At 40.5% G+C, this 25,697-nt stretch overlaps 1 protein-coding gene and 1 long non-coding RNA gene across 4 annotated transcripts in view; one reads left to right on the forward strand and one right to left on the reverse strand.

Moving 5' to 3' along the window:
* Positions 1-24,102, reverse strand: part of LOC144378084 (uncharacterized) — a 41,047-nt gene extending 16,945 nt beyond the window's left edge. The window contains exons 1-2 of the long non-coding RNA XR_013439611.1: positions 23,979-24,102; positions 1,979-2,055 (exon numbers count right to left, since the gene is read on the reverse strand). This is a non-coding gene — a long non-coding RNA (uncharacterized LOC144378084). The remainder of the gene's footprint in view (positions 1-1,978; positions 2,056-23,978) is intronic.
* An 80-nt stretch (positions 24,103-24,182) lies between these two features.
* Positions 24,183-25,697, forward strand: part of Sgcd (sarcoglycan delta) — a 928,109-nt gene continuing 926,594 nt past the window's right edge. For 2 of the 3 annotated variants that reach the window (XM_078051547.1, XM_078051537.1), the window contains exon 1: positions 24,183-24,311. The gene's annotated coding sequence lies outside the window, so the exon portion shown is untranslated. The remainder of the gene's footprint in view (positions 24,312-25,697) is intronic. The other variant, XM_078051538.1, reaches the window with a different exon arrangement.

A 25,697-nucleotide genomic window follows, 5' to 3' on the forward strand; every position in this document is an offset into this window, starting at 1 on the left:
GCATGGATGTTCAAATATGCATAGTAGGATGCATACAGAACCTATGTATTCAAAGGGGTGAACTGCCTGATATCAAGATACTGCCTCTCAGCTCCAAATCAATTCATTATCACTCTGCCCTTGATACTAGGGGTAGTTGTTGTAACCTTTTTTCCTTTGCCAGGTCACATGCTGGGGAACTCTGTCATTGAGAGACTGATGGTCACTTCAGGAGAAGTTCACTTCTGTGAACTGCCTTTGCTTCTAGCTTCTGGGATGCTGAGCTGGTGTGGGGGATACCTAGTGGAGCTCACCCCAATTGATAACCTCATAGGAGACTACTGATGGATTCCACAGGCTCATCCTGGCTTCCCAGTGAGTTCAGTAGAACCCCCACTGGCAGCTTCTCAGCAAGTTTCAAACACCCAGAGGCAGTTTGCTGTTGGTCAGCCTCAGCCAGAAGCATCTCAGAGATAAACTTCTCTGCCATCCAGTGGCATCCAGGAGGCATGCCTTCTTCTGCAAGGTAGGAATAATAACCTCAGGCAGTCAGCTTCTAAGTCCCTGCATAGTTGCCTCAGCTCGAGCTGAGTACTGCCTCCTTTACTGTGGTCCCTGTATCCTTCCTAGTTCCCTTTACCTCTAGTAGCCAATTCCCTGTTACCTAATGATTCTTTTTAATCTCTAGTTTTATTGAAGTGTATTTGACAATTAAAAATTGTTGTATATTTAAGCATACACAAGGATGTTTTGATATTGTATTTATATATGTGAGCGTGCGCGGCGCTCGCGCACACACATACACACCACACACATTGTGTAATGATCACCATAATTGGGCTAAGTGAGAACTTCATTATATTTAACTTTTCTGACCAGAGCCCACTGATGCTAGGTTTAGAATCCACTGCTTCAGAACCTGGGTTTCCTTTTTAGTCATTTCAAAGAAGTGAGATTAACCAATTTGCCTCTTATTTAGGAGGGGATATCTTGGAAAGCTCCAGTCTGCTGTGCCCTTAAAACCCTTACCAATGTGATGGACCCTAAAATCTTGTATGGTTTAATCTTCCACCCTCTGTCTATTGTGTATCTTATCAAGTTCTCCACTTCTTGCTTATTTGGTTCAATTAACATGACTGCATGCATATCGTGGACCAGAGTGATATTCTGCAGAATGTCCAAATATTTCATATCCAAGAATTTATGGTATAGTGCACAGAAGAGTTAACAGTTCTGGGTAAGACCATAATTTTATATTGTTGTTCATTTTACCAGAATATAAATTTATGCTGAGTCTCCTTCCTGATAGTGATGGGGAAGAACACATTTGCCAGACCACAGGCTCCTTAGAGTATACCCAACTCCATGTTAATCTTTCCTATCAGGTTACCATTTGGGGCAGGTAATTTGGTAACTATCAAGTTACCTGTAATTTGGGGGCTAGTGTTTGTTTGAGTCTGTAGTAGTCTGCTGTCATATTCTGGGATTCATATGGTTTTTGTAGGGGCCAAACTTATACTTGTGAATGAAGTGGGAAAATAATGTTTGCACCATCTCTGTGTCTTTTATATTCTAAAGCTGGTATTAATCTTTGTTATGTCCCCTCTACCATGGGATGTCATTTTTTTTTTTTAAATTTACCATCTTAGCCAGTTTCGGTAGCCTTTTCCCACCATGACAGTTCTTACATGGAGGAACCAATGTGGAGACTGGTATTCTCTCCACTACCAAGTATGACTATTACACAGAAGGGAGTAGGAAATGGCCCTAGTTGGGTCCATGAATCAAGTGGATCTGCTGGGAGCCAGACCTGCCCTGACACTCTATTTATTACCTGGCCCTCCCTATATACCCAGCTCTAAAGGGGGGGTATATGATGACACTTTAGGTCCATGGATATCACATCCCTTAAATCCTAGTTTTTAGGATACCTGAGTATTTCTCTTTGCTCAGTTTACTGGACTTAATGGTTCATCTGGGAAGGACAATATATACTTACTGTTATATTTCCCAGTCCATCCTCTTGGGACATGGTTCTTTCCATCAATGGATTCCTTTCTGAAAGCTAGTTTGGGTCTGGAAATAGCAAGGAAGAGTTTTTACTGGGACAGTAAGTTTCCACAAGTCTAAGTCTTCTTGATATATGTATTTTTTTCTGGTACTGTGGATTGAACTCAGAAGTGCTCAGACCTTTTTATTTTATAAATAACCCTAACCCTATCTCACTTAGTTTCCCAGACTGATCTCAAACTTGCAATCCTCCTACCTCAGCCTCCCAAGTAGCTGAAGTTATAGGCGTGCATCACCACTTATCAACCAAGTGTTAGCACAACTTGCTCTTTAAAGGGCCCAAAACTAAGTCTTTAGACTTTGTGAGGAAATAAGGTCTCTGTCATAACTACTTATCCCTTCCACTCTAGCATAAAACCAGCCATAAATAATATGCAATGGATAAGGATGGTTGTGTTTCCATAGAACTTTATTTGTGGATACTGAATTTGAATCAAATCTTTTTTCACAATTTATAGAATATTCTCTTTTGGATTCTTCAGTGAATTAAAAAAAAAAAGGTGAAAATAACTCTTAGCTGTGAGCTGTGTTAGAACAGGTGGTGGGCTGGATATGGTGTGAAGATCATGGTTTGCTGACCCCTGATTTAAGTGATGACTTCGTTGCTTGATCCCAGGCATGCTGTGTTGCTAAACTGTTTCTATAGCTCTCTGCAGGCCACCCCACTCCAACCCCTGGCTGCCACGATGATTGTCATAGCAGTAAGATAATTGTGCCTTGATTCTGAGAGTCAAGCACCGCCACTTGGACTTATTGTCACTATTTGATCATCCGCCTGCTGTTAGGGAGCCCAGTCTGTGACAGCGCTTCCTGTTGGCCATGACCTACAGAAGGCAATCAGCACCGAGGAGCTTCTCAGTGGTCTGGTGCCCTGCTGGCCAGCGTGTGCCCTGCTGGAATGTAAAACACAATATCCTCCATGCTCTCTTGGTCCTGCCACAGAACATAGTGGCTGTTGGGCTTGCAGCCCCATAATCTGTACACTCTTGCATGCCTAATCTTTTGAACCTGTTGATCTCTCCTTTTGCCATCTGCCATTTCAGTTTTGGCTTTTCTGCTTCACTTGGTGTAAGCCATGACCTTCTCCAACCTTCTAAGAGTCACGGGTCACCGTGGCTCTTGTCTATCATCATCATCTTCTTGGGTCTTTGCTAGTGTGTTAAATCTTACATCATGAGAGAGGGTGTCATTAAATAACAAACTCCTCTTTATCCAGCTCTAAATCCACCCAAGGATCCATCTCCACATGTATTCTCCTGGATTCGACTGGTACATCTTTGACTAGCCGGTTGGATATGCTCCCTTCATTCATGCCTGTTTTTCCCTGTTGTAGATTAAACTAACAGATGTTGTCAATCAGAATTCCCTTGCTGTCTCCAAGTTTCAGCTTTCCCATCTGTAAAATAATGTATGTTCTCCATGATATCTAATTGTAAATATCAATATTCTACTGAGTTTGGTAGTCAAGGAATTTATTAAAAGACAACATCTTCTTGTGGGGAAGAGGACCAGGTTGGAGACTATCCCCCTGAGAAAAATGTCAAATTAGACTGCCTCTCCCAGAAGAGACCCTCCTGCTGTCACAATTGCTAGATGCAGACATTGAATTTAGCATTGCAGATAATGTGGGCCTTGTTACCCACAGTCACTCTTTCTGCAGTCCCTGGGACTGGTGTGTTTCTTCTCTGTGTGAACCAGAAAGCGGGTTCTAGAGTTTCCCTTCCTTTTAAATAGAAGTCCCACGCAGATGAGTCTAACTGAGGAAGCCTAGATCAAAATGCCCATCCTAGTTGCCCGGTAATCTGGAAAAAGTGCTTCTGGCTTCTGCCTTGAGAAGGCGAGATTCATAATGTGAGAAGATCACCAACATAGGAAGCCTGTTTAAATGCTTCTGAGTGGAATCACATAAGACAAAAGTATATCAGAGAAGTAGAGCTATAAACAGTAGAGGCCTAATACTTGAGCAAGTTGTTAAGAAAAATCCCAAGGCATCCTCCCAGCTCTGACGGTTTTTGCTTCTGTGATCCTAACAAGAACATTTCTTTGTATTTAAAGCACACATGAAATTGAGACATTTGCAAAACTCTTTGTCATCATTTTGTAAATTTGGGTGTCTAATTTTTTTAGTACTAAAACACAGGCACACACACACACACACACCATATAGAAATCTATATCTATCTATATCTATAATATATATATCTATAATATCTATATATATAATATCTAATATATATATATATATATATATATCCAGATGACTGGATTTGGCTGATTTCCAAGTTCAAGAATCAATTTTCATTTCCTAGTAAAAAGCCCTGGGTTAGTCCAAATGAAATTATTTAAATATTTTAATTTACAAAATGAAACAATTTGAGTCTCAATTGCTTCTTTAGACATATTCCTCAAACTTCCTCAGCTGCCTATTAAGTACAGAGTAGGATTTGGAGATTACTCAAGGAATTGAAGTTTTAGACTGTTTTTATACACCATAGTGGAATTTAGTTCAATACATCTGAAAAGATATCTTTGTCTCCTCACCAGAACACCTAAAGAATATAATTTCTTCCAAGATAAACACCTTCTCTAAGAGCACTATTCTTTTTTTCTTTTTCTTTCTTTTTTTTTTTTTTTTTTGAGTAGCAGAGATCAAACCTGGAGCCTTGTGCATGCTAAACATGTGACCTAGCTACACCTCTAGGCAAGAGCACTGGTCTGAACTAGGGAAGATGAATGCCCACCAGTTGCATATGATTATTTTAGGCCATCCTAGATTCCTCCTCCTCTAGCAGCATGGCACAATGGACACGACTTAGTCTATGCATCTAGGGCAGACCCACAATATCCATTCTCCCTTTCTTCCTCCAGTTTGAATCTGGTAAGTGAGTTCCCATTCTCCTTTGTAGCTAGAAGTAGAAAAGCAAGTGAGAGATGTTGTGTGGAACTTTTGAGAAGACACCTTAAAAACTACTGACTTACTTGAGAGGTTGACCCTTTTTAAATTTTTTTTAAAAATTGTTTTAATTAGTTATATATGACAGTAGAATGCATTTATGCACTTTTATACATCATACATAGATGGGATATAATTTCTCATTTTTCTGAGTGTACATGTTGCAGAATCACATTGGCCATGCAGTCACATATATACATACAGTAAAAATGTCTGTTTCATTCTACTATCTTTCCTATCCTCACATTCCCTTCCCATCCCTCCCATCACTCTCCTCTACTAATTTAAAGTAACACTATTCTTCACTAATGCCCCCTATCTTATTGTGAATTAGCATCCACATATGGCTTTTGGTTTTCTGGGATTGGTTTATTTTGCTTAGCATGATATTCTCCAACTCCAACCATTTACTGGCAAATGTCATAATTTTATTCTTCTTTAATGCTGAGTAATATTCCATTGTGTACATATACCACATTTTCTTTATCTATTCATCTATTGAAGGACACCTAGGTTGGTTCCATAGTCTAGCTATTGTGAATTGAGCTGCTATAAACATTGAAGTGGCTGCGTCACTATAGTATGTTGATTTTAAGTCCTTTGGGTATAAACCAAGGAGTGGGATAGCTTGGTCAAATGGTGGCTCCCTTTTGTATCCAGCTCTTTTGTATTTTTCTTCCCTGGAGTATGGCTATGATTATTAGAACTTTATCATCTTCTGTGACCTTGAGAATGAAACCAGTGGTGGATGACTGGAAAGACAGAAGGAACCTGGGGCCATCTCTTGGAAACTGCCACAATGGTCATTTCAGCACTATGCAAGTTACTTCTAGACTTCTTTTTTCCATGAGAGTCAACCACTAATGTTTTTTGTTTGTTTTGGTCACTATCTATACTATCAACAGCCAAATAATTATCCTAATAATGTAAAATCAGACCAAACTTCATTTGATTTCTTACTAGCTGTGAAGTTCTGCGTCTGTTCTTTACCTCTCTGAAATTTAGTTTGATTATCTGTAAACTGGGGTTGCCTGTCTCTCTGGATTGCTCCAAGATGTCCGTGAGCTCATACTTAATTAGTACCTCATGAAGCCTCTTGCACAACGTTGATTCCCAACGTTAATTTCTTCCTACGTTTGTCTCTGCGGAGTTGCTCATAGTGTGACCTTGGGACAGTACAGTGTTCTCAAAGGCCTACTAAATCATAAGAAAAAGATTAAATTGTATATTGTAAATCTTATTTGAGAAGCTTATTATGTATTACTTAAAATATTTGAAAATTAGTCAACCATACACAGGATATATTTAAATTCTCTATTAATCAGAATGCATTTTACTAACTAGAATACCCTTTCAAGTTCAAAGGAATGTCAGTGCTAAAACAGCAGGAATCTTCTGTAACAGGAAGACCTCAAAGGAAGGCAGCTATCCAGGGTCCTAATTTAAAATCTTGTAGGGGGAATTAGGGATTCAGATATGGGTTGTACTACAGTAATACTTCTTAGCCTTTCTAAATTAATGAACTCTAACATTTTTCCATGCCTTATATTCTGTTCTATTCGTCATCCAAGAAGAATTTGTTGATCTTTACTGATTGTGAACTTTATTGAATATATTACAAAAATAATGGGCATATATGCTCCTGTTTATCTATTCTTTCCCCTTTTCTCTCATGGACAATTGTACATTTTTCCCTAAAGACAGTATATTAAGGTGATTGAGAGATCTGATTTGATGTATCTAGGATCTAGGTTAAATATTGATTACTAGAGACACACTTCTTAAACCACGCAGATTAATTTCTAAGGGAGAAATACTGGGCATGGTGGTAGATCAGTTGTGGAATTAATTATTTTGATTGGAGTCAACTCCTCAGATCATATTTTCATATAGCAAACGGTCTTTCCCCATTACCCTTGTGGATATGGAGGCTGTGGATCCCACTGGAGTCTAACCTCGCCGAGAACTGTCCTAGACTCTTGAATCTACTCCTGCTTTGTGTTCCCGGGCAACTCATTTAATCCCCCATCTCATTTAATCCCCTAACGAACTTTAAAAAAAATTGCTATGTAGGTAAACAGATTGTAATAAAGATAGAATAATAATATTAAGCACATATTCTAGCACAAAGCTTTTGTTTAATGCTCAACAAAAATTTCTTCTTTGTAAAGAATTTAGTCACAGAGGTAAATAAGTTCTTTTTATCTGTCTCCTTCACTGCTTCCTCTCCTCTCATTTTTTTTCCGTCTAGTGAAAGATCAAATTTGGACTTAATAATAGCAGCAGTATTAGTAGCAGCAGCAGGTATCAAGAAGGCTAATACTATCCACAATAACAACTTTCCTTAGATGTTCAACATATGCTCACTGGTGCTGTGTGGAAGCATGCTGCTCAGGTGACCCTTGAGGCAAGAACCTGTTGCAGCAAGTGTAATGACCCACTGACACCCAGCTGCCACACACTGGGAACCTACCTGCAGCACTGGAGCCTGGCCATTCCTGCCCCGTGGAGCCTTCTCTAAAGATAGTCTGCCCTCCAGCCTCCCCATTAACCCAGCCAAGAGGTTCTCAGAGCTACGTGTCAGAAGGAAGCTCTATCAAGTCGCTTTTCTTCCCTCTCTCCCTTGGTGGATGTCAGACCTGCATTGTCCTCTCAAAGTTCCCATGAACCGTTCATGCTGCCTCTCTCCTGTCTCTTGTGTTCATTTGTGAGGCTTCCCCCTGAACAAGCACCACAGATTGGATGGGGGAAGAGCATTTTCTGTGTTAGATACACAGAAAAAACTGAGATGAAATCACAGTAGGGTTCGTGTTTTCCGAGCCTCTCTCTTTGGCTGATGGATGACCATCTTCTCCTTGTGTGATTACCTGGCCTCCCCTGTGTGTGTGTCTGTATCCAGATCTCTCTTTCCTATTAGGACATATACCATCTTGGATTAGGGACTATCCTTATGCCCTTGTTTTAATTTAATTACTCTTTAACGACATTGTCTTCGAATACAATCACATTCTGAGGTACTGAAGGTGAAGACTTCAACATTATGAGGACTTCAAATTATGGTTGGAAAGCACAATTCAGCCTATAACTCCTTCATAGATATTTTCCCCAATAAATCACCTGGGCTTCTTATTCTGTTATGTGTCTTTTCCCCCAGAGGACCTAAACTTTCAACCTAACAAGGATTACTTCACCTAATCCTCTGAACAGCTCGGTTTTTATAGGTGGAAGGAGAAATGATTACACCAAGCTACCATTACCAGCACAATTGTGGCCAGAATCTACATCTTGCCTTAGTCTAATGCATTTTTTTTCCTACATTTTCCTGGAATAAACTATTTGTTTCACATAATTGAGCAAAGATGCAAATTTCTCCCTCTAGGCCTTCTTATGCTGAATTGGCAATAACATTGTATGTTTTAGTTCTTCCTTAACAAACTCATATTTATTTATCATTTTCTTTAATTATTAGTAGCCTTTCCTTTTTTACTTTAGATGAATAAAATTTCCAGACAGATGTAATGTGATACTGAAGGCTGGAATTATGTTTTTATTCTTCTTCTCTTGTTTTTTTTTTTTTTTAAGTAGAGCACCTTGTGCAGATGATGCTCAATGGATATAGCCTAACTCATGATACATCATGGACCTATTCTAGTTTATATTTCCCATTCACAGCCCAATGGCTGGCATATGGTAGTTATGAATATGTAGTCACATGCTGCATGATGGCGTTTCAGTCAAAGATGGACCACATGTGCAATGATGGTTCTATAAGATTATAATGGAGCTGAAAAATTCCTACCTTCTAGTGACACTGTAGCCTTTGTAAAGTCAGCACAATGCATTTCTCCTGTGTTTGTGATGATGCTGGTGTAAACAAATCCACTGTAAACTGCCACTTATATAAAAGTACAAGGCACATGCAGTCATGTATAGCATATCGTACTTTACGACAGGGGTTGTACTACAGTATATTACTGGTGTATGTGTTTACTATACTTCACTTCTTACCTGTATTGTACTCCTTTAACTTATAAAAAAGTTTGCTGTCAATCAGAGTGTGGTGGTACACTGGCAACAGACTCCTCCACCTTGTGTTCACTGAATCTTTTGACTGCATCAAAAGACTAGGTCAAGTGATGATTGATCCATTGCATCTAGGTTTATGTATTCACACTCCATGAGGTTGGTAAAATGATGAAACTCTGAAAAGACATATTTCTTAGAATATATCCCTATGGTGCAGTAGCACCTCACCATGTATTAAATAAACAGTATTTATCAAGCACTTACTGTGTGCTAGGCATAGCATTTTTCTCATTTAAATCTAAAACCAACACTTTGACAAGCATATTATTATCTCAACTTTTAAAACTTTGTTTGGAGAGATTCTAATCTTGCTAGTACCCACACAGCTAGTAAGAGTTGGAACTAGAATATGAACTGAGGCTGTGGGAATTATCAACTGCTTAACACAGCAGGGTACCTTCAGTTTGCTGAAAGGCTATACCAACACAAAGACTTCAGAAACAAAGATCACATATTTTTTCCAAAAGTTTGAAATGGCTCCTTCTCTATATTTTTCAGCCAGGCAAAGTATCATGACTCATTAGCAGCAGGAGTCCTGTTGTTGTTTTGGAAGGATTAGCTGTGGTCCTGGAAGGTGTCCTTGAGAAAAACTAAAAATAAACCCTTCAAAACTTAAAGAAGAATATTGGGGTAGAATTTAGGGGAAATTAAGTTGACCTTTCATTCTTACTTTGGCTTCCTGGTCCTGTAATATTTGATTTGGCAGCTGATAGAAATTAAAACTATAGTCAGGTGTCCAGCTTTGCATTATAAATGAGTACTTTCTAATGAAAATTGTGAAAGAAAGCTCTACCACAGTATAAAGTAAGAGAAGGAGCATTTTTCACTCCAAATATAATTTGACGTTCTATTTGTGTAAAGATAGTATGGAGATTATCAGGATTACAAAGAGGAATCTGTTACAGTGATTGCCTTCCAGGAGTTTAAGTTCTTGTGGAAAACACTTACATGTAAATTAGTATATGAGCTGATTTTTTAAAAGCATCCTCTATGATAATAGGCCCTAAGCAGGGCCAGGAATGGGGTCAGACAAATTAGGCACTTACTTGTAGTGCAAAAATTAAGGTGGTATTGAAAATCTCATTATTCTAGATAAATGTTTTATGTTGCTTAAAAACATAAGTGTGAGACAGTCCCCATGATGGAAAAGAAAAAAAAAAGCAAATTTTAAATAAAGGCAGGATCAGTATTACAGATTTTTCTTTTGCCTCAGGCTTAGTGTGGCATTGCAGCTAAGCACTTGACATAAACATCAAATGCATGTGTTTCTGCCATCAGAACCATTTGCCTCCAATTAATTTCCTAGGCAAACAACTAGAAATTTGGGGAGCTTTAAAAATATATAGCAGTTAAAAGCACAGGACTCAGGCTTCAGTGTGCCAGATTTCAAAGCTCATCTTTGCTGTTATAAACTATCTTGCTATTTCGTAGGGTAAGGCTCATCATCCTGAGCCTTTCTGTTTTTTTCTAAAATGGGACCACTAGTACTTCGCTCCCAGCACTGTTATTTTGAAAGAAGTTAGTGCATGTGAAATATATAACCAATGTATCTGTAAATGTTCACTATTGTTAGGTCATAAAAGATATCATGTCATAAGCTGTAGGGTTACCACTATGTGGCAGGATCATAACATAATAAGTCATCGAAACTGCAGTGAAGGGCATTGTTAAATTTGTAATAGAGGGAGTTCTTTTGGGTCTTGAAGAATGAGCAGGCAAGGCAAGGTGTTTGAGACCAATCTCTGTTAGAAGAAAGGCATGGAAATCATGAATGCATTTTGGCAAAATGTGGATAAGAGCATATGGCCCATAGAGGATAGTAGAAGGAAAGAGGAGGATGGATAGAGAGAGATGAGGAGCAAAAGTTGACTGTTCTCAATGGCAAATGGCAAGTGCTAGGAAGTTTTTAAGGAGGGAAGGGATACATACACACACACACACACACACACACACACACACACACACACACACACCCCACACACACTGGCCTGCCTTTTAAAAATATAATTGGCCCCAGGATGAAAACATTAATGGAAGAATTGATGTTTTCAGGCATAATAAAACTTAATATACATGGAGACAGAGAATATTTGGTATGAAGTTGCATTTACAGCAGGTGATATTTTTGAATGTTCCACTGAAGAGGATAATGCACCATAGTTTCAGAATTTTAATTTTAACTGGAGAATTAAGAGAGATTCAGAATTTCTGTATCACAGAGCTTTGCCATATCTTTAGGAAAATATGGTACCCAAGATGTCATGTAATCATCTTGGATCTATCAGCCAGGGCTGAAAAGCAATGATTCTGCCAAAGCAATCAGTTTGTAGGCACATAATAATTTGTTTTATTACAGTTGTATTTTCTTCAACTTTATTTAGTCTTAAAATAACATTATAACAAAATTAAACAAAACATTAAAAAATTATCCACAGTTTCACCATTCTTATGCAACTGTTTTATTTCCCAAGCTTCCTGCTGCTTCCTTTGTATATATGTGAATTTTCACACAGTTGTAATCAAAGCCCATGTATAATTTTGCATTCTGGTGCTTTTTAAACCTAACATTATAGTTCTTCATATTTCCTTTTCCAGAAAGTATATAATCACCAGTCCCTAAGATACGGGTAATCTACTCTAGAGATAGGAGAGGATGTAAGCATGGGGATTCTGGAATCATAGAGATTAGATTGGAAATCTAGCTCAATTTTTACAAAATGATGAAATCTGGGAAAGTTATTTAAGCCTCATTTTCTCCGTCTGTAAAATGGAGTTATAGTACTTAGTGCACTTGTTAAAGATATAAGCTTAATACCGCGCACATTTCAAAGCACAAGTTTTAAGCACATATTGGTCACTATAACAGAGGCACAATTGCATTCATTCATTCATTTATTTTTTTCAAAAATATTTATTAAAAGCTTACCATGTACAGATACTGTATTAAGCAGTAGGATGAAACCCTCAGGTCCTAGCCTGCTGGTAGTTCTATAGGGGTTGTGGTTGTATAAGTAGATATTTGCAAGTGCACATTAAATATAATGTTGATATCTCATCCTCTTCAGCTTTACCCTTGCAAGATCCTGGGCCTTTGCATGTTTTCTCAGAGTCAGTTTATTAAGGATCAAGGGCCCACTTGATTTGCCCAGGACACTCTTTTGCTGGTATTGCTGTTGCTAAAGGAACCTCTATGATGACAAGAATGGGTTCTGCAGCCAGACTCCCAGCTTCCCAGATCCAGTTAGCTAGATACAAGGTCTCGAGAGAGTTCCTTGACCTCTCCAAGCCTCTCTTTTCTCAAGTTCTCATCCAACGGGGAGAATCCCTGCTTTGAGTGGTAATTGTATTAAATAATACAATCCATATGATGCTCATAGCTCAGGCCTGGCCCACAGTCAGCCCTAAGCAAACACAACAGCTTCTGTAATGAGTGTTAGTGAGGTACCACTGAAGGGTCACTGCCATCATCTCATCTGGGCATTGCTTTGTTTCAGCATTCCTTCAAGTGTGACTCTGGAAACACTCCTGCTTTGACAGATAACAAAGGAGGTCCATCAAACGCAAGAAAAAAATTTGACAAATGCTGCTTGTACTTGATTTTTGTTATGTTTCTGTTTGCATCCACACCCATTCTGAAAGTCATGCTTCATGGATCAGCTCCCTGCCCTTGGCCCCTCTAGGTTTCATGCCTGTGCATCTACTAAGCTACCCCCATCTGAAGTCCGGCCACATTTGTCATTGGCTCAACCTCTCAATGAACTTCTCAGATGCAGCACATGATCTGTGACTCAGGGGCCCCCACCGCCTGCTCCTGGCCTCATAGATCATTTCAGTCTTCATCTGCTCCTCTGCCCAGTGGGAAGTTGTTTTGCAGATTTTTACCTTTGATTTTTTAGGTATATAAGAAGAGCTGGGCAGAGTTGCCATAGAGAGTTGACTCCTGTTGTAGTCAGCATTTTTTTTTTTTTTTTTTTTTTTTTTTGCTGCTGTGACCAAAAGACCTGGCAAGAACAATTAGGAGAGGAAAAGTTTATTTGGAGGCTCATGGTTTCAGAAATCTCAATCCATAGATGACTGGCTCCTCTGTTCTGGGCCCAAGGTGAGGCAGAACATCAAGAATATGGAGGAGAAAAGCAGCTCAGGACATAGAACTAGGAAGCAGAGAGAGACTTCTCTCACCAAGGACAACATACATACCCCAAAGACCCACCTCTAATGACCCACCTCCTCCAGCTACACCCTAACTGCCTCAGGTTACCACCAAGTTAACCTCTCACAGAATTAATGCACAGGTGAGGTTAAAATTTTCATAACCCAATCATTTCTCCTCTAGACCTCTTCCCATTGTCTCACACAGGAGCTTTCTAAACCATAACCACTTCCTTGGGAAAAGGGGGAAAATTATACTCTCTTTTCCTGTTGGTGTTTCTACTTCCTGTTTGCTAATTCCTGTGCCCTACTGTCCACATACATACTACAGATAGATATAGCTATACAAGGCTGCAGTTCACTCTATAACTGCCTCCCAAAGTGTGTCCTCATTTTCAACATATACACACATATAATTTTATTGAGCAAAATTCACATAACATCATTTTAACCATTTCAATGCATCCAATTCAACATCCTTTAGGACATTCACAGTGTTGTGCAACCATCACCACTATCTATTTCTAGAACACTTATCTTTCTCCAAAGGGAAGCAGTCACTTTCAATTCCCCATTTTCCCTAATTCCTGGAAACTATGCTTTCTGTCACCATGAATTGCTTATTCTATATATCTCATGTAAATGAAAGCAAATAACATGTGACCTTTGGTGTCTGTTTTTTCACCTATCATAAAGTTTTTACGGTACATCCATGTAGTAGCATGTATTGTTCCTTTTCATGGTTGAATAGTACACCATTATATAGATATACCACATTTTTGTTTATCTGTTCATCAATGATAGACATGTGGCTCATTCCCACCTCTTGGCTATTGCTAATAGTGCTACTATGAATATTAATGTGCAAGTTTTTATTTAAACACCACTTTTGGGTACACATCTAGGAATGAAATGACTGGGTCATACTTCATGATATGTTGCTTCTGTATTTTTAACTAGTAAATTGAATTCGCTAAATTCACAAAATTCAAATGCTATATATGGCATCAAGTTCTCAAATTTTTATTTTGGAAACTTTTTTTGGGAGAACACATTATCTTGCATTGAAGTAATTGAAGTAATACTTGTGTTGCTCAAGACTATACCACTAAAAAGAATTCCCATAAACAACACTTTCAGAAGCAAATACTGTAACTTAAGAGTATTGGTGGGAATACTGTACAGCTTCTGAAGTCCAGAAGCATAGCTCACTTCTGCCTGGTTTGCCACAGTGTGTGTGAATAATAGAAAGCAGAATTCTTTCCCTTAGAAATTCTAAACTGGCTGGCACTCTTTATTCTCCTGTTCTGTCCTCCAACAAGCCAATGAATAGATGAGGAAAATGGATGGAAATTGGGATCTGAATCACCTCCTAATTGTTTTCACTCAATTCAAATGGCCACAGTTACCATACACACATTTTTCTCCACTAAGCAATCATCAGATGATAGAAAACAGTCATCTTTTTAAAGAATTCCCTTCTTTTTTTCCCCCAGAAATAAATTGTCACATGGTCTTTTGCATTCAGACTTATATATTTAAAAAAAAATTTTTTAGCTGAAGATGGACACAATATCTTTATTTTTATTTATTTATTTTTTACGTGGTGCTGAGATTTGAACCCAGGGCCTCACTCATGCAAGGCAAGCGCTCTACCACTGGGCCACAACCCCGACCCCAGACTTCTATTTTGTTATTGGTTTCTAAACTTATATCAAACTCTTCATGAAGTTTGACTTTATCTGATGAGTTGAGATTGAATCTTACAGTCACTGAGTATATGCTGTTGACCAAACAACCTCCCTGAGAGCCGCGAGGCAAATGACTATGTAACAAAGGAACATTCTACTAGTGGCATGCTGCATAATCAATTCCACTTTAAGGCACAGATCAATATTATCTTTGAGATGTCTAAGGTCCATTAAATATGAACAGAACAGGACCAGCCAGAAAAAAATATGAGGAAGAGGATGACTTTTATTAGGAGGCTTCTCATATTTTAGAGTAGAGGCATTGACCTGTTTTGGAAAATCAGCTGTTATTTTTGCTCATTAATGAGTCTAAATTAGTTGTTTCATTAAATTTTGCTTTGTTTTGGGTTTTCATGTTTTAAATATTGTATTAATGGAGGAAATAAGAGTGCATATTCCTTTTAGCACAACTCCTAGGGCTTTCTTTTATTTTCACATTTTGTAAAAAGTAAATGTTATATTTTAGAATGGCTTTAGATTTACAGGAAAACTTATCAATCTAGTACAGAGAATCCCATACACCTCATATCTACTTTCTTCTATTATTAACACTGGTGCTAGTATGCCATGTTTGAAAAATTTGTAAGCCAGTGTTGATGTTATTGTCATTGTTAAAGTCCATTTCGTTCAGATATTTAAGTTATCAATCTATCTTCTTAGAACATTGCATTTAGCCATCTTGTCTCTGTATATATCTCTTGACTGGGTATGTTTCAGACTTTCCATGGGTTTTATGATTTGGGAAGTTTTGAGACATCCTAGTAAGGTATTTTATAGGGTATTCCTTAGGGAGTTTACTCTCTGTTTTTCTTATGATCAGACTGTGGTTGTGGATTCTTGGGAAGATCACAGAGGCCATATGCCATTTGCATTACATCATATCAAGAACACTAGCTGCATGACATCACTTATTGACCAAGACCACCTGGCTAAGGTAGGCTTTCCAGGTGTCTCCATTGTTAAGTTCATCTGTTCTCCCTCTTTACATGCTATACTTTTTGGAGAGAAGACACTATGCCCAGGCCACACACAACCCCAGGGCAGGGTCAGTTTCTACTTCATAGGGAAGTATCTACAAAAAACTATTTGGAATTAATATGAGAGATTTGTCTCTTCTCCTTCATTTATTGATTTATTCAATAATTTACTTATATAGTGTGGAAATGAATATTGAGATGAAATCTTTTTATTTGATTATTTTATACTTTGGGCTATAGCCAATATTGCATATTTTGCTTATTTTATTTTTCATGTTATTCTATCACTGGTCATTGTGAGCTCTTTTAATTTGTTCTTTTGTCCTATTAACAAACTTTCATTCTTGGTATGTGTGTGTGTTGTGTACATGCGCGTGCATGCGCATTCGCATGTTTTGAGTATTTGCTTACCAACTGGCCCTAAAGAATTCTCCAGTTGTAGAATCAACTATTTTTCCAAGGTGTTCTGGCTTCTTTTATGGGAGAATGGTATTAGTGTCTAAAATTTGGGTGCTGGGTATAATTTAGCTATTAGAGTACCTTTTCTTTTAGGCCTTTTCAGAAGAAAAAGAAAGGACATTTATTTATATACTAACCTCTGTGTGCTCTCACACCTTTAACTATTTCTATAAATATCCATCTGTATCTATACTAAGGTAAACATGAGATAACGTTGATACCACCAACCTCTTTTCATTACCACTAGAACATTCTAGCCTTATCCTATTGCTTACCTGTAAATATCCTCCATCGCTCCAGCAGTGAGAAACCTGGCTCTTATAAACCATTCACCCAGGAGATGTTTTTATTCAGTGTACATGTACATTAGTGCCACAACTGTCACCTGCACCCCCCTGTGAAACAAACTTATCAACTACAGTACGTGCTTTCATTCTTATAGGTGACACAATTTCCATATGCTGGGGAATCCCCCCATTTTCCTTCACTTCTACCAGCAATTCCATTGTACATTTATACATTTGCAATACAGTTAGATTCTCTTGTCAGAGTCTACATTTCTTCCTGGGATCCCCCAAACTTCTAAATGACATTTTAAATTTGCATGCATTAAGATTTACTCTTGTGTTATAAAGTTCTCTGAGTTTCCACAAATGTGTAGTGCTATTTACTAATCCTTATAGTACCAAATACAATAGTTTCATCAACCTAAAAAATATCACAGGTGCTTCACCATTCAATTCTTCTCTCACAAGTTCCTAGCAGCTACTGATGGGTTTACCTTGTCCAGAATGTGACATTAGTTGAGGTGTATAGTATGAACCCCTTTGAATTTCCTTCTTTTGTTTATCAGGATGTAGTTAAAATTCACCCATGTCTTTGCAGTGCTTGATAGCTCATTCCTTTTGATCACTGAATACCATTGTGCATATTGTATAGATGTACTACAGTTTGTTTATCCATTTATGCATTGAAGTACATTTTAGTTGCTTCTAGTCTTGGCATTTATGAATAAAGGTGCAATAAACATTTGACTGCAGGTTCCTGTGTAGAGATGTTTTCAAATAAATTGAGTAAATACCTAAGAGTGCCAGTTTTCAATTGCATGGTAAGACTATGTTTAGCATTCCAAGAATCTGCCAAACTGTCTTCCGGTTGGCTGCACCATTCTGCATTCCCATCAGCAGTGTTCTTGTTGCTCAGCATCCTCATCAACAGCTGCTTTGGACATTGTTTTCACCATTTTAATAGGTGCATAATGATTAAAGTAAATTTTTTTTCTTAGTGATAATCCATACCTAATGTAAAACTATCAAGCATCCAAAACATATGTGGACTTGTGACTGAATAACTTTTGTTGGATACTTTCCTTTAGGGGAGGATGATATTAGAAATTTTGTATTTGTCATATTTTTTTTCTAAAGACAAATAATCATTCATTGCTTATTTACTTTAATTTGGGATTGAAGTAAACTAGGTTTTAATCTGGCTCTCCCACTTACACATTGAACCCACAGGTAAATTATTAACTTTCTCTGCTTCAGTTTCCTCATCTTTAACATAGAGACCAAAGTGGAACGCAGCTGATAAGGTGATAGAAATTTAATGAGCTATTGCCTGGAAAATACTTAGCATGGTGCCCGGAACACAACAACCATAGTGTTATTATTGATATTAACCTATTGCTCCTACTAATATTGTTTAAACTATGGAAGGCTCTAGTTTTTCTTGAAAACTATCCACTTTGCAATCTTTCACTGTGGAAATGCACCAACCTTTTTCATCCACCCATGCCTCATAAAAATAGAATAAACATACTTCACATTCATTACATTTCACAGCATGGCTTTTTTCTACTCCAAAGAGCATGGTGAAATAGATATTTGCAAAGGTAACCTAAGTGTTACAACTCATTGGTTTCCTGTTATTTCTTGTATTACTAATAATCCCTTACATTTGCTCAGTGCTTTTTATTTTACGTTGGGCTAACTTCACAGATATTATCTCATTTGCTTTTCAGAACAGCTTTTTAAGGTAGGCAGGGCATGCTTAATAGCTCCTGATTTTGGTGAGGTAAGGTGACTTGCTCCAAATTGCATAATAGGTAAGGGTAGAGCCAGGGTTTCAATTTAGGTTTTCTGAATTCTTATTCAGTGTTCTTTCTAGGAAACCAGACATGGGAAGGATCTTCAGAAAAAGTGGCAGATAAGAGCCTCCTGGGGCATTTATTAGAACCTATTGATTTTAGTCCACATGTTCAAATTCATGGGCAGCAAGGATCTTTACAAGGAGCTCCATTTGTACTTTAGGGTTTCAAACCGATAGTAACACCACCCATCCTCATGTCTCCTGGCTATCTCCTATAAGTGAGCTAGGGAGTGTATAATAATGTCCCCAACACTACTTTTAAACCACTATATTTATCATATTAAGGAATGAAGTAGACACATTTTTACATTCTTTCTGGGACTTATCCCAAATACCTTTACTGCTTTATATCTATCCTACAGGGCTAAGCTTCTCACAACTTTGTTAATTCTGTGACTCCACACCCATGGTGCTGAATTATTCTCTAGGGGTGGACATTGACCCAAGATGGGCTAATAAGATTATCTTCTGGTAATGTGGACCCCAGACTTGGGATCCAGAGACAGCAAGTTAAGAAATATATGTGAAATACATGGGGCAGTCATTTTCTGCCAAAGTAGCAAATGCAGATTTCTTTTGCATCAAGAGAGCAGTGAAACATAAGCATAGGAAGACAAGGAGAGGCTCTGCTTATCTAGAAACAGAGATAGACACTGATATCCTATGTGAGACTGAGGAAGGATTCCATTCCCCCATCCCAGTGCCTTGTACAAGCCTTGTCTCACTAATTTCCATGTGTTTCTTAAGCTGATCATCAACGCCATCCCGCAACTAGCTTCTATTGTTGTCTGTTCTTGTGACAAAGAATCTCGACTACATAGTGAGATCCTCCAAATGGAAAACTGACTATGAAGCTGCATTTATTGAAGCTTGCAACAGCAGTGTTGGTTTTCATATCTGATGGACTATCAGAGAGCCCGTTTGCAGATTCTGCCCACCAGGATTACTCAGAGTACTTAATAGTATTTCCACTCGATACAAGTAAAAAAAAAAAAAAAACAAGTAATACTGTCAAACATTCTAGAATCTCAGCAAGAGGGGATACTTCTCAGGACAGCTATTTTGATTATCTTCCCTAATCATAGTCTGTCCTTGTATCTTCCAGCCAGCTGTTGCTTAAAATCAACCAAAGCTGGCACGTGAAAAGGGTGGGGAGGAGGGAGAGCATGTGAGAATGTAAATAGATTTAGGATTAATACAGGCCTTTGTTCAATATCTGCTGTGGAATGTTGTAGGTCTAAAATCCAGATTATTTATGATAATTATGAGGGCTATGAGCCCTCATGAGAAAATGGAGATTAAAATATACTCATGGATTTTTAAATGAGGATTTTATGAAATAAAGTACGCAAAAACACCTGCTACAGGCCTAGTCATAGTCAACAGTCAATAAATGTCATGCCCTCCCAGACTTTTGAGGCAATCCATAATCTTTCTTTACAGGCATAACTGCTAACCATGCAGACTGTAGCATCTCTATATAGAATATAGCATGCAGTCATGAGGATGGAGTTTGAAAGACTGACAGTCCAGGCTGCTAGCTTTCTTGTAGGACCTGTGATAACTTTCACAAATTAATTTAAAATGAGGAGTTTTGCTACTGGGCCACACTTGAGATCCCTTTATAATGTGAAATACCATGCTTCAAACACTCACTTTTATGTTATGATTCTATTTATCTTTAATAAATCACAGTGCTCTTCATGCTAAAATTTTCCTTTTTGAGGAATAAGGAACACTTGGTTGCAGGGTGTGATGGTGCATGTCATGCCTGTAATCCCAACTCTTAGGGAGGCTGAGGCAGGAAAATTGAAAGTTTGAGATCAACCTGAAAAGTTAGCAAGACATCGTCTCAAAATTAAAAAAAAAAAAAAAGGCTGGAGATGTAACTCAGTGGTAGAATGCTTGTTTAGAATGCTTGAGATCCTGTGTTCGATCCACCATATTGAAAATAAAAACTCCTATGGTATATTTCCTGTGGCAGGGAATTTAATACCTTCAAAGTGAATTATTTTGATTTTTGGAAAGGCCTACTGGTCAGGTATCTGTGCAATCAGACAAAATCTGCCTTATTCCAAGTCATTAGTCCTAATTCTTCCCTTCCCTTGGTTAGAAGTCCTGGTCCCAGAATGAAAAAAACAACCAGAAGCTGTCCCTTTTTTCAGGTCAGGAATATACTAACTTTTTTGGGTCATCTTTCCATTTTCCTCCTCTTCCAATAATCTGTGAGAGCTACTCAGCTGCTTTTCTTCAATTTAAATCTGGAATTTTGTGAAGCAATAAAGAAGAACTGTATTAGGAAAGAAGAGTCTGCTGAAAGTGGGATATTCAGAATGCATGATTGTTTTTGAAATGATTTTCTGCTCAAGGCCCATTGATAATGCTTCTGTGAACTGGGGTTGTCAGTAGATGTCTTCTTGGCTTAGTCCTTTGCTAAGCTCCAAGCTTCACCCTCTTCCTTCTACTGCTTTAATTCATTCATGTATTCATTGATTGATACATCCGTTGAGCATTTATTGAGTCATTGCTAATGACTGTTAGTAATGCTAATTTCTAATATTCCAAAAATAAAAAAATAAAATATCTGAATGTTGCCTTTGAGGAACTCACAGTCTAGTAGAAAAGACAGACAGACAGACAGACAGACAGACACACACACACACACACACACACACACACATCCAACACCCAAGACAAAGAATTAATACTGGAGTTCAGTATTTTTTAACCCACAAACTGCAGTCATTAGTAGGCTAGGGAATCAATTAGTAGGTCATGGCATGTATTTTTAAAAGATAAAATAAAATGGAATAGAAACCATTGGAGTGTGTCACGTGTTAAGGTTGCATGGTTGATTTGGGAAATTTTTATTTAAATTATATGTGTGATGCATGTGTGGAAACATGGCTTAATGTGAAGTGTTTTTAGTATGCCTTACACTCAAAAGTTTGAAGACACTAGCTTAGGAAAGAAACAGAGAAAAGCTTTTCAGACTTACTGTGCATAGGAATCAGCTAGGAATCTTGTTAATATAAAATTTCTGATTCAACTAGTGTGTAGTAGGGCTTGCAATTCTGTTTCCTGGCAAAGTTCCAGGTGATGCTGTTGCTATTGTTCCACACAAGGAGATAGAGTGCTAGGTGAAGAGATGAGGAAAGAAAATGAGGAAGTTCCTCAAGCCATTCATTTATGATTTCAAGGGCCACCAAAAATAGATAAATAGAAGATTCTCCTTTCCTTTTCTGGATTTTTGCTTTGGATCCCTTGATAGAAATCCTAACCTACCTTGTACTTCAAGGGCAGTTGCTATCCAGCTCCTAGGTGCTGAATGTTGCAACCAAAGGATCAGATAGATGCTTCAGACCAGCTATTGTGAACTTATACCATTGTTTCTGCGGGCTGGCCCTCTTTCTCACTGAATCTCAGACCCCTGTGCCTTTCTATCCAGTATTCCCAGTGATTAGCAGCAAGGTGCTTCCTATACAGCAGACAGGAGCAGGAAGAGTTTCATTTATTTCAGCTTCCACCTGTCACTACATTTCATCAAGGTTCTATCACATGCACCCAGATAGTTGCCTTGACCTCTTAATGGTTTCCTACGTCTGCAATCCTTTTCCTTTCCCCCCCCTGCCTCCACCCTTATCCTGTTCAGGGATGTATTGATCATTCTAAAATGAAGCTTTCAGTATTTTTCTTGTTCTGCTTAAAATCCTTTCCTGACTCCCCATTGCCTAGGCAAGCTCTCTGCTCCTGCCAAACTTGTTTGCTGCTGCTCCTCCAGTGCGTCCTTCTGCATCTTTCATTTTGACCTCTCTCTTCCTCTTGAATGATCTCTCTTTTCTAGCTATTCAAATCCTGCCTGCTCTTTAGGATTTTGCTTAAATCCCACTTCTTTCATGAAGCCTTTTTTTGAAAACCCCAGGATGAATGAATCTCCTCCAGACCCTTTTTGCTGATGTCTTATCACAATAATGCCCAGAATAATTGTATACCGGTGTATGACAGAACAAGCATAGAATTGGGGTCTGATCAAGCCTGGGATGTGGGAACAGAGTCAAGCCATTTATCTTATCTGAGCCTCATTTTCCCCATTAAGGTAATGACAAAACGGGAGCTTTTGGTCTCTAAGTAATTGCACATGGTGCCCACTAAATGTGTGTTTCACTAATTTTGTAACTTGCCTTAGAGATCTCGTTTTTATCATTGCAATTTTTCTTATTTTAATCGTATTTCTTGTTAACATTAAACTATTACTCATCTTTTGAAATGTCTTCTGATTTTTAATTCTCACATGTATTTGTTTTGTGTCTCTTTCTCATATCAGGAAGGAGCCTCATTCTGTGGTTGAGGTAGTGAGGCCCAGGGAGGGTTGATTCAGGGCAAGCAGAGCAGAGAATACACCACCACTCCCAGCTACCGAGGTCTCCTTGTTCCAGGACCCTGTCAGCGTCCGCTCAAATTGCGTGCTCACTAATTATTGGTCAATTGATTGGGAGATTGTCAGGCCCATCTTGCAAGACAACTCCCTTCTCCTTGGAAGGAGGAGCCCCTTGGAGTCTGTGGGGTAACGGGAAAAGTGCTTACTCCCGGAGGAAGGCGGGGCAAGCCGGAACAAGCTCTGGCTGGGAACCCGCATACTTCCTCACTCCGTTTCTCTGAACCCCATTCTTCTCTGGGGAGCGGGGAGGGGGGTTAGAAGGGTACTTGGAACCTGTCCCTCTGGCGGAGACACGTAGCTGCCTCTGGCCGCCGCTCCTGACTGATCCTGCGGAGTGGAGCGCCCCTCCCGCCCCGCGCGTTTCGCTCAGGCTCCCTGGGCTCTGCAAAGGGAGGGAGAGCTGGGGGCGCCGAGCGTACCAGCCTTCCTGGAGCTGGAGGCGAGGAGCCCCGCGCCCTCGGGAGCCTCTTGGCAGCTTCCCCTCCACGGCGCGGGTGTACAGGCTCTTCCCGCCGCCCCCACCAGTGGCTCGCCCTCTCTCCCTCCCTCTAACCCCGCCAGCCGGAGCGCGCACACCGGGGCTCCGGCACGTGGGCGCGCGGGAGGCGGCGGCCGCTGCTGCCGCTGCCGGAGCCCAAGCCCGAGCCGGCGAGATCGCCCTCCATGCTGCGGGAGCTGCGGCCGCCTTCTGCTCAGCCTCTGGCCGCAGCCGAGTTTCGCGAGCCGGCGAAGCAGCAGAGGGGAAGAGGAACAGGACAGGAGGGGCGCGGTGGGCTGGAGCCATCTGGGCTCTGAGCAAGGGGCGCCCGCAGCCAAGAGGAGGCAGCCCGGCTTTCTCGCTCGCTCACTGCTCCTGCCGCCGCTGAGGGCTCCAGGCAGCGCGATGCCTCTGCGCTCCTAGGCGGCGGCCGGCGGAGGCTTCCTGCAGCCGCTTGGCCCGCGTGGGCCCCCATTACGCCTGCAAGTACCTTGTTTATCCCGGAGGACGTGCGGGGCCGCCCGCCGCCAGAGCCCGAGAGAGCGCGAAGTCCGAAGTCAGCCCCCAAAGCCACCAACTTCCCCGGGAGCCCCTCTCCCGCCGCAGCCTGCGCCAGTCCTGGGAGCGATGCGCCCCCAGCCGGGCGCTGCGCCCTCTGCCAACTCGCCACCCATGGGATCGACTGCCCTCGGCTGCCCAGCTTGGAGCCTGTAGCCTTTGCCGCGTGGCCCAGGAGAGGAGTTAGACACCAAGGCGTTTCGCGGACCCTGTGCGCGCACTGGTCTGCTTGGGTCTCCTAAGGGGGCATCGTTCATACCCAGGGGTGAGTAAACAGCTGGTGGAGGCGTCCTTCATCCCCACTAGCGGTTTGTAAGGATGGCAGGGAGACGCTAGAAAGTTGGCTCTCCCGAACCTATCCTGGGATTGGCAGCGGAACGCAATGTTGATTACTCAATTCCATTTCCTTTGGGGTTTTTCCCTAATTGCCTTCGTCTCTAAAACCAAGGACGGAACCCCCTTCCACTTCCCAAGGAGAAAGGGGGTTCCCTAGAACAGGTCATTGACTGTTTCCCATCAACATGCCATTTGAGGCTTTTCAGCCACCCGCGCGTTGAGCAAGCACCCCGCGTAAGCGCTTGGAGATCTGCAACCGCCTGGGCGCGCTCCGAGATCATCATCATGGGCAGCCAGGGCCCATAGGAAAGGCTTAGCTGCTTGATTAAAGAGAAACGACTGCTGGAATATTGAGAGGGGGGTGAGGAGGGAAGGGAACAGGAGAGGTAGTGGGAAAGAGAAACACTTGAAATTTATCTGTTTCTAACAGATGGGGTACAAGGGGTGCTTCGCTCCGTTTTGCAGGTTTGGGGCCGCCCGGTATAAGGTGGCCTGAGAGAGTCCAACAGGTGGCTTGCACAGCTTCCTGTGTTTGGGGAACCGCTCCTCCCTGGGGACTCAGGCTAGCTCTGGGACTTCTGGGGGCGCATCTGTACATGGATAAGGAAATGGGCTTTCTGCTCTCACGCCCGATTTGGGGTGTGTGAGGCATCCAAAAGCCTCCTGTCGGGAAACAGCGGCCTTATTGTGTGCCTGACTGAGGTTTCAACTTGCAGGCAACTGAGGATCCATTCAGCTGGGCAACTTGGACTTGGCTGGTCTTTCGACTTGTGCCTCCTCGCAGTCCCTGGTGGTGGGTATTCTAGCTCCCCCAGCTGGGCGGTGAGCCAAACCTCAGAGTTTCCCTCCTCTGTACTTAAGTGATAAGAGGCGGGTTTCAGGAGCATCAGAGCCTTGCCGGAATTGATTCTTCTTTACATGCCTCCCGCACTTTCATGCACTTTCATTCTGAGACTCGGACACAAGGACTATGCACCTGGTGTGTGCTGGTAACATGGGGCAAGTCTAGTTTAAGAGCTAGTTGGAAGAAACTAGAGAGAGGAAATTCAGCTTCTGTATCAGATAGACCAGATTTGGGAGAGGGCATGTTTGTGCTTTGTGAAAGTTTCTTCTGAACTCACCATCCGGAATGCCAAATGCAAAATGCTCTGAGCCCTCAAAGCTGTGGGGATTTTAAAGTAGCATCTTCCAAAATCTGCTGCCTGCCTTCACTGATCTCATTACACCCATTTGTAGGTTGGGGACGTATACCTCTGTGCAGGGGAGAAGCTCTGAATTTCTGTAAAACAGATACTTAGAAATCAATGTTGGTTTG

The sequence above is a fragment of the Ictidomys tridecemlineatus genome, chromosome 1 (assembly GCF_052094955.1).
Source record: "Ictidomys tridecemlineatus isolate mIctTri1 chromosome 1, mIctTri1.hap1, whole genome shotgun sequence".
NCBI classification, from domain to species: domain Eukaryota; kingdom Metazoa; phylum Chordata; class Mammalia; order Rodentia; family Sciuridae; genus Ictidomys; species Ictidomys tridecemlineatus.